This window comes from Salvelinus fontinalis, chromosome 21, assembly GCF_029448725.1.
Source record: "Salvelinus fontinalis isolate EN_2023a chromosome 21, ASM2944872v1, whole genome shotgun sequence".
NCBI classification, from domain to species: Eukaryota; Metazoa; Chordata; class Actinopteri; order Salmoniformes; family Salmonidae; genus Salvelinus; species Salvelinus fontinalis.
The window spans coordinates 6,676,024-6,684,969 of record NC_074685.1 but is presented as its reverse complement, the minus strand read 5'-3'; the positions used below and the strand labels follow the sequence as shown (position 1 = coordinate 6,684,969).

Below are 8,946 nucleotides of genomic sequence, written 5' to 3'. Positions count from 1 at the left end.
GTCATACCGCCCAGGAAGGAGACGCGTTCTGTCTCCTAGAGATGAACATACTTTGGTGCGAAAAGTGCAAATCAATCCCAGAACAACAGCAAAGGACCTTGTGAAGATGCAGGAGGAAACAGGTACAAAGTATCTATATCCACAGTAAAACGAGTCCAAAATCGATTTAACCTGAAAGGCCGCTCAGCAAGGAAGAAGCCACTGCTCTAAAACCGCCATAAAGCCAGACTACGGTTTGCAACTGCACATGGGGACAAATATTGTACTTTTTGGAGAAATGTCCTCTGGTCTGATGAAACAAAATAGAACTGTTTGGCCATAATGACCATTGTTATGTTTGGAGGTAAAATGGGGAGGCTTGCAAGCCGAAGAACACCATCCCAACCATGAAGCACGGGGGTGGCAGCATCATGTGGGGGTGCTCTGCTGCAGGAGGGACTGGTGCACTTCACAAAATAGATGGCTTCATGAGGGAGGAAAATTATGTGGATATATTGAAGCAACATCTCAAGACATCAGTCAGGAAGTTAAAGCTTGGTCGCAAATGGGTCTTCCAAATGGACAATGACCCCAAGCATACTTCCAAAGTTGTGGCAAAATGGCTTAAGGACAACAAAGTCAAGGTACAAAGTCCAGGTACTGGAGTGGCCATCACAATGCCCTGACCTCAATCCTATAGAAAATGTGTAGGAATGGGCCAAAATTCACCCAACTTATTGTGGGAAGCTTGTGGAAGGCTAGCCGAAACGCTTGAGCCAAGTTAAACAATTTAAAGGCAATGCTACCAAATACTAGTTGAGTGTATGTAAACTTCTGACCCACTGGGATTCTGATGAAAGAAATAAAAGCTTAAATAAATCTCTTATTATTCTGTCATTTCACATTCTTAAAATAGGGTGGTGATCCTAACTGACCTAAGACAGGGACATTTTACTAGGATTAAATGTCAGAAATTGTGAAAAACTAAGTTCAAATGTATTTGGCTAAGGTGTATGTAAACTTCCGACTTCAACTGTACCAGGAGGTGTGCCAGGCCCGCCACATCGGTTGACTCATCCAGCTGTAACGCATATAATTCATTGGCTTGTCTGCGAAGCAGTAATTGTTTCAAAAAATGTCCCGCCATGTCACTGATGCGTCGTGAAACAGTGTTTGATGAAGGCATTGTCTGTATCTTTTTTTGGCCTTTTCCCCCAGCATTGTCCCAGCCATATCCGCAGCATCAGGAAGAATTAAGTCCTCCACAATAGTATGGGGCTTGCCTGTCCTAGCCAATCTGTAGCTCACCATATAACACTTCTAGCCCCTTCTTATTAATGGTATCTGTTGCTTTTATACATGGTCTTAGTACTCGAAAGTTGTCTTTTCTCACCCAAAAAACTCCCATGGCTTATTTTTCAAATTGCCATGTTTCTAAATGTCTGTGCAAGAGTGAAGGTTTCCCCACGAGAGAGTAACAGTTAAGGTGATTGGATGTTAATTATTTGACTAGGCTACCTGTATCTGACATTGTGTTGTTATTTCACTGAACGCTAGATTGTTTAATTTTATTTTTGGCAGTGAAACAAGGCTACTCAGGCGAGAAAAAAAACTCACCAATATGTATAGCCCTGTTGGAAAATATAAATGTACTGTTTGAAAATGTAAAAGACATTTTTTTATGTTTTATGTGAATCACATTTTTATTTGGCATTCCTCCAACGGCATCCCAGTTTGAGAATACCTGTTCTAATTTATTGCCACCGGGTCCTGCCAGTGTAACTGCTTGCTGACTGTACACTGTACTGCATGATTGTTGCGGGATTAGTAACACATTAGTTCTATTAGCTATGTTGACTATGACGTTACTTTAGCTAATGTGGTGACAATGATGTAGGTAGGCTGTGTGTAGCGGTTAGCAGTTTTGAAATGTTTTGGCTTGAAAAGTTTCTTTTTTTCCCTGGTCACAGACAGCTGATGTGTTCTGCATTGAAGTCCACAAGCGAAGGGAAAAGTGAGAGGAGGAGAGCGTTTAGATGCGAGAAGGAATACAATGAGCAAAGAGAACATACTGTTTGTATGTGGCTGCTATGAAAGTGAACTGTGTTTGTGTGTGATCAGGGGTGTATTCATTCCGCCGATTCTGTTGAGAAACGTTTCTTACACGGAAGCAACGGAACAGGGATAAACATCCCTGAATTTGACCAATATAAACTTGTGTGCAACTGTTGGACTAATGATTACGCCCTAGATCAGCTAGATTTGGTCAAGAGTGTGCAAGGCGGTATTGAATGTCTGTCAACTCAAGTTTCTCTCGACCTGTGTGCACCTATGCTGTAAACTTTAATTCATTGGCTAGGTTGTAGCAACCTCATGATGGGTATAGGGAAAATTGTATTATCATGTAATAGCCTAAACCTATGGCTGTTGCATTGAGCTGGGTGAATGGAATAGCAATGACAGTCATCCAATATGCTGTAATAGAATTAATTAATTATTATTTTTTTTTTTAAAAGTGTCCTACCTCATCTTAGCCATTGGTAACGGTACTTAAATCAGCAGACATAGACCCTGTCACACTGAATGGCCCAAGAAGTCCGACAATCGTTTACGACCACGAATTTGCTAACATCAACATTTTGTCTGGGATGGAAAAATCGTGACATAAGACAGCTAAAATCTGTGGGCGGCTTTATCCAGAGCAACTTACAGTTGTGCATTCATCTTAAGATACACTATATATACAAAAGTATGTGGACACCCCTTCAAATGACTGGATTCGGCTATTTCAGCCACACCTGTTGCTGACAAGTGTATAAAATCAAGCACACAGCCATGCAATCTCCATTGACAAACATTGCATGTAGGATGGCTTTACTTTTAAGAGCTCAGTGACTTTCAACATGGCACCGTCATAGGATGCCATCTTTCCAACAAGTCAGTTTGTCAAATTTCTGCACTGGTAAATCTGCCCCGGTCAACTGTAAGTGCTGTAATTGTGAAGTGGAAATGTCTATGAGCAACAATGGCTCAGCCGCGAAGTAGTAGGCCACACAAGCTTAACAAATAAAGAGAGCCGCACACTCTAGGAGCTCAGATGCAATAATTGTATAACCAACGTTTTGACAGCCAAGCTGTCTTCATCAGGGTGTAATGACAAACACTGCAGGTCACCAGTTTATATAGAGTTTCAAAGGACACACAGGTGTCTAATCATGGCCGGCTGTGGCTTGATTTCATTGGTTGATTTACAGATATAAAGAGAACATATAAAAAAAGCTTGAATAGATAGCATACGATCATAGATACAATTTGGCCGCATCTTATAGGCCTACAAAGACAATATTATTTACAATGGATAGCAAAATCACAATAATCACAAGAATGGCTTCAGCGCAAACTCTTCTGTTGAGAACAAAGGGAGCAAGGGTCTTTAACTTAAAGATCCAGACGGCCTCTCGTTTTAACAAATTGTCAAGGTCACCCCCACTGAGTGGGCACACTCCACGCCTTCCTTGCCTGCACGTTGGCTAGTAGAGTATGCTGCTGGGGAAGATGGCGGATGTTTTGTGTCAAACTGATGGCACGTCGAGTGGAGAAGAGTGAGAAGGAATGGATGACAGTGGCAAATAAAAAAGGAAACAAGAGAAGTCAAGTGGTCGTGGAATCTAGTTAATCAAACGGTCTCTGACTTATTTTAGTCGGAGTGAGGGTTTTGATTGATCGAGATACCTGAGATCCATTTGAAGTCTCAATGAAAATCATAGATATGTTAAATGTCAGTGAAAATAACAAGAACTGGGTTTATTTAGTTTTTTGTATGTCCAAGGAGCAGAAGGAGCATGCTTTGCACCTGAAAAAGATAGCTTGTCATGTATGGATCTGTGAAGCAGAGAACCTACCAAGGGGGTTCTCTTGAATGGCTCTGAAAGGGAGTACAAAGGATATAACTGAAGAAATAGATGCAGTGGTTGGTGCACGCCGACTGACCCATATGGTGGATGGAGAGAGGAAACCTGCTACATCATTGTGGATGTATGACAAGTAAACTTTCATGCATTGTACAGAGGCTGAAGTAAAAAAAAATGTTTTAAATAAGCTATTTTTCTTACTGTTTAAGAATGATAAATAGCCAGAATAGTGGTCTTTCACTGTAAAGCTAATATTGCATTAGGACAGCTGGTGTTTTATTTCCATTGTGATAAAATCATACAACCCCCATGTACATTATTAAATTACTCTGATTTTCACAATAGCTTGGTTTTATATTCACCTTATGCATTGATATCTAAATGATAGGCAATATTATGCAATACAAATAGATTAGAAGGCCTAGACTACTTCATTCTAATGCAAGCTAAACGCATTGGATACAAAAAAAATCTGGCATATTATAAATGGCAATGTCCAATTTAATTATATGCATGCATATATAACAGGAATATTAAATGAATACACCATTGTAATATTATTAATGCCTCTGTCCCTGCAGGGGATTAGACAGATGATCTGCATCCCCCAGATGCCCAAACCTCAAAACCAGAACCGTGGGGAGACATCAACACTTCAAATGTTTTAGTAATATTAACCCTTTCATTGGTTTTCCTGTATCTGTGCATGAATCCTTAAAACACAGACCATTGTACAAAAGTTATTAGTCATATGTACAAGATATATATGGTCCAACAAAATGCTTACTTGCAGGTTCCTTATCGACAATGCAATTACAAATATTTTTTTTATTTGAACCTTTATTTAACTAGGCAAGTCAGTTAAGAACAAATTCTTATTTACAATGATGGCCAACCGGGGAACAGTGGGTTAACTGCCTTGTTCAGGAGCAGAAAGACAGATTTGTACCTTGTCAGCTCAGCCCAACGCTCTAACCACTAGGCTACCTGCCGCCCCAAAAATATAATACTAACATAAAGTAAATGGCTCAGTAGATGAAAAAACATTTTAGCATCCCCAAGTGAGGGACATCAAGGAGATTAACATTCAAGGCGTGTTTAGTACACCTCATTCTAATCAAATGTTATTGGTCACATACACATATTTAGCAGATGTTATTGGTCACATACACATATTTAGCAGATGTTATTGGTCACATACACATATTTAGCAGATGTTATTGGTCACATACACATATTTAGCAGATGTTATTGGTCACATACACATATTTAGCAGATGTTATTGGTCACATACACATATTTAGCAGATGTTATTGGTCACATACACATATTTAGCAGATGTTATTGGTCACATACACATATTTAGCAGATGTTATTGGTCACATACACATATTTAGCAGATGTTATTGGTCACATACACATATTTAGCAGATGTTATTGGTCACATACACATATTTAGCAGATGTTATTGATCACATACACATATTTAGCAGATGTTATTGGTCACATACACATATTTAGCAGATGTTATTGGTCACATACACATATTTAGCAGATGTTATTGATCACATACACATATTTAGCAGATGTTATTGGTCACATACACATATTTAGCAGATGTTATTGGTCACATACACATATTTAGCAGATGTTATTGTAGGTGTAGGGAAATGCTTGTGTTCCTAACTCCAACAGTGCATTTCATAACAATACACACAAATCTAAAAGTAAAATAATTGAATTAAGAAATATATAAATATTAGGATGACTAAAATACAGTATGTAAACATTATTTAACAGTCTGATGGCCTTTTTAAAATTGCCATCCTTAGCCTATTCACATTCAACTAATTGCGGTCTAAATTTTAGACAATGAATAATTGAACATGTTTGCTGGGCAGCAATAAAAACTTGCACATAGGGCAGAATCACCCACGTCTATTGTAAATTAGCTTCATATGTTACAATGAGCTGACAATTCTCCATGATAGAGAATAATATGTGTGGGTCTACTTTTAACAGTGACGTTGCACGCTGCTGAATAAACTCCTGAATAAACTCCTGGAATTGGGTGATTTCCCTGGTGGATGGGAGGTTCCCAAGTTCTTTACATCTGTCTGGGTGGTGGGGTGCGATGTGCTTCAACCTGAGGCCAAGGGAGGACAAATTAACCTCACTGCTCAAACTAGATTTAACATTTATTTTGTTTAGTTTGTCATCCCTAAACAGTTGATAACCTGGACGAGATCGCCTGCTAGCTAGCCATTGCGTCCGACGAGCTAACTTCTGTCACGTTCCTGACCTGTTTTCTGTTGTTTTGTATGTGTGTGATGGTCAGGGCGTGTGTTTTGGGTTGGCAGTCTATGTTTTCCGTTTCTATGTTGGTTTTGGGTTGCCTGGTATGGCTCTTAATTAGAGGCAGGTGTTTTGCGTTTTCCTCTAATTGAGAGTCATATTAAGGTAGGTTGTTCTCACTGTTTGTTTGTGGGTGATTGTCGCTGTGTCTGTGTATTTTGCACCACACGGTACTGTCTCGTCTCGTTTGTTCGGTCGTTCCTGTTCATGTGTTTCCTCGTTTCATGTAAGTTCATAGTTTAGGTCTGTCTAGTTCGTTTTGTTATTTTGTTTATCATTCAAGTGTATTTTCGTTTCGTGTTTTTCCGTCTTGTCAAATAAACATTATGTATTCATCACCTGCTGCGCCTTGGTCTACTCACTCACCGAAAGAGAGCCGTTACAACTTCGCTTGGCTGATAAACAGCAGTGACTCATGAATTCATATGAAAGTAATTTGTTCAACATTTTAACATAATTTGGTGAATAAATAAACAATACTTACATTTGACAAATATATTCCTCTGGAACATTTTCTCACAAGTGGGAACTTATGTCCGCCATTAATTCAGAAGTTTTTATCCGCTGTGTTGCCCTGGCGAAGGGAACGAAAATGTATGCTCCCATGCGTGCTTTGTTTTCCAAACCTCCCTAGTATGCTAATAGAACTTCCTGGAAAATTAGAACATTACTTGCCGTTTCGCTTTCTTAGATTTGGAATCGCACTTGAAAAATGACAGTTGACTTACGCACTTGCTATACGCTCTAGATAGAACGCAAGTATGCAATTTGGAACATTACATAACCAACGTATATCTATGAAAAATCACATTTTGCTGAAATATATTAGCTCTCAATTGAATATTGTTGATGATCATTTACATGAGAATGGGACCAAGTCAAGACGCTGGACAGGGTGGACTTAGATATAGTAAAGGCAGTTTATTCAGAGTCAAAGATATCTTGCAAAGTGTGCACAGACTCGTTCGTTTAGCTCAGAGGGAACTAGCGGAAGAGAGTCCCTAAACATAGTGTGCATTAGATTTTATACATTGAAATGACGTAGGTTGAGTCTAGTAGTTCTGTTCTCCTGACTGGTCGATGAGGGTTGAGGAAGGTCCCGTCCTGACCTGGTGTTGATGCTCCATTGGTTCTTGGCAGTGTTCTTTGTCCTTTAAACCCAACCCATTGGGAGAGGTGTGTGTGTGTGTGTGTGTGTGTGTGTGTGTGTGTGTGTGTGTGTGTGTGTGTGTGTGTGTGTGTGTGTGTGTGTGTGTGTGTGTGTGTGTGTGTGTGTGTGTGTGTGTGTGTGTGTGTGTGTGTGTGTGTGTGTGTGTGTGTGTGTGTTCATACAGAGGCATGACTGTGTGTTTTGAGAGTCACGAGAATGTGATTGCTGAAACTAGCAGTTAGTGTCTGTGGTCAGGGCGCTTCCCGTTTTTTGACAGTGTCATGCAACGTTTGAGTCAGCCATCTGTTTCTGGGTGTGTGTGTGTGGTTAGTATCTGTTGAGTACAGAATGTGTTTGTGTGTAACATCGAAGAGTATTGAGGAACAGTGTACACTTATGCAAGCAGTAGTTATAGCAGGTTCTAAGTAGTTATAACAGGTTCTAACAGTCCAACGCTGTTAATTAAGGATATTATTTATTACAATATAGAAATCGTTTGATTTAAATAGAAATTGGTAATTTTAATTGTCACGAACCGGCTCGAAGGGAGACAACGTGGCGATAAGGAATATCAAAATATTTTAACTGAAGTAATCTAAATACAATTACAATGGTGTGTGTAATCAGTAGTGTAAGTGAGTGTTTGCGTGCATAAATGTGATAATGAGGGGTGTTGAAAGGTGCCACAATCTAAGTCTGTCTGCATGGAGAGAGTCTCCCCAATGAATGGGGGAAGAGGTGTATTTATCCCGGGACACACCCGGGCCCAGGTGTGTCCCATGTCGCTGACGACCCTCCCAGCTCCGCCCGCCGACATACTAATAAGGTAAACAAGAGCAAAGAGAAAGCATACGGCAGACAGAGTGGGAGGGTCGTCCCATTAACATTACTTCTTCTCTCTGTTCAACTTTTAGCTTGCTTGGACAGTTTCATCACCAACATGTGAGTTCTGTTCTTTTCCCTTCCTGCTTAGACTACAGGGAGCACAGAAAACACACAGTATAACACTGGAAATCCTTACCTTGCATTTCTAACAGTTTAGCAGAAGGCACCACACCACATTAGAGTTGGTAAGGTCATGAGAAAACAATACATTTACTAATTCATCTGTTTCTGATTCTTTGTCTCATTTGGAGCTCCGTTAGTCTAGTACTCTACTAGTTAAAGTTCCATTAGTCTCTACTAGTTAAAGCTCCATTAGTTCAGTACTCTACTAGTTAAAGCTCCATTAGTCCTGTACTCTACTAGATAAAGCTCCATTAGTCCAGTAGTCTGCTAGTTAAAGCTCCATTAGTCCAGTAGTCTACTAGTTAAAGGTGAGTAGGTTGTCTTTTACTACTACAATATATAATTGACACAATTTTGTCGCTGTTTTTCATGTAACACAGAAATGTTCTGCAGTTATATTCTGAGCTCTGCCACTCTCATCTCTCTCCTGTCGTCCCCAGTTAAGACCGAGCCTGTAAACAACAGTGAGATTGACTGCCACAGATGGCAGCACTGGACAGCTATTTAGGCAAAGGTAACACCACAAACAGTTTCAATCTCTCA

The 8,946-nt window shown here is 39.8% G+C and overlaps 1 long non-coding RNA gene across 1 annotated transcript; it reads right to left on the bottom strand.

Moving 5' to 3' along the window:
* Positions 1-4,703: 4,703 nt before the first annotated feature.
* Positions 4,704-8,031, bottom strand: LOC129818097 (uncharacterized). The gene is made up of 2 exons (XR_008753905.1): positions 6,730-8,031; positions 4,704-6,036 (listed from the first exon to the last, which is right to left on the bottom strand). It is a non-coding gene; the product is annotated as an uncharacterized LOC129818097 (long non-coding RNA).
* Positions 8,032-8,946: the final 915 nt, after the last annotated feature.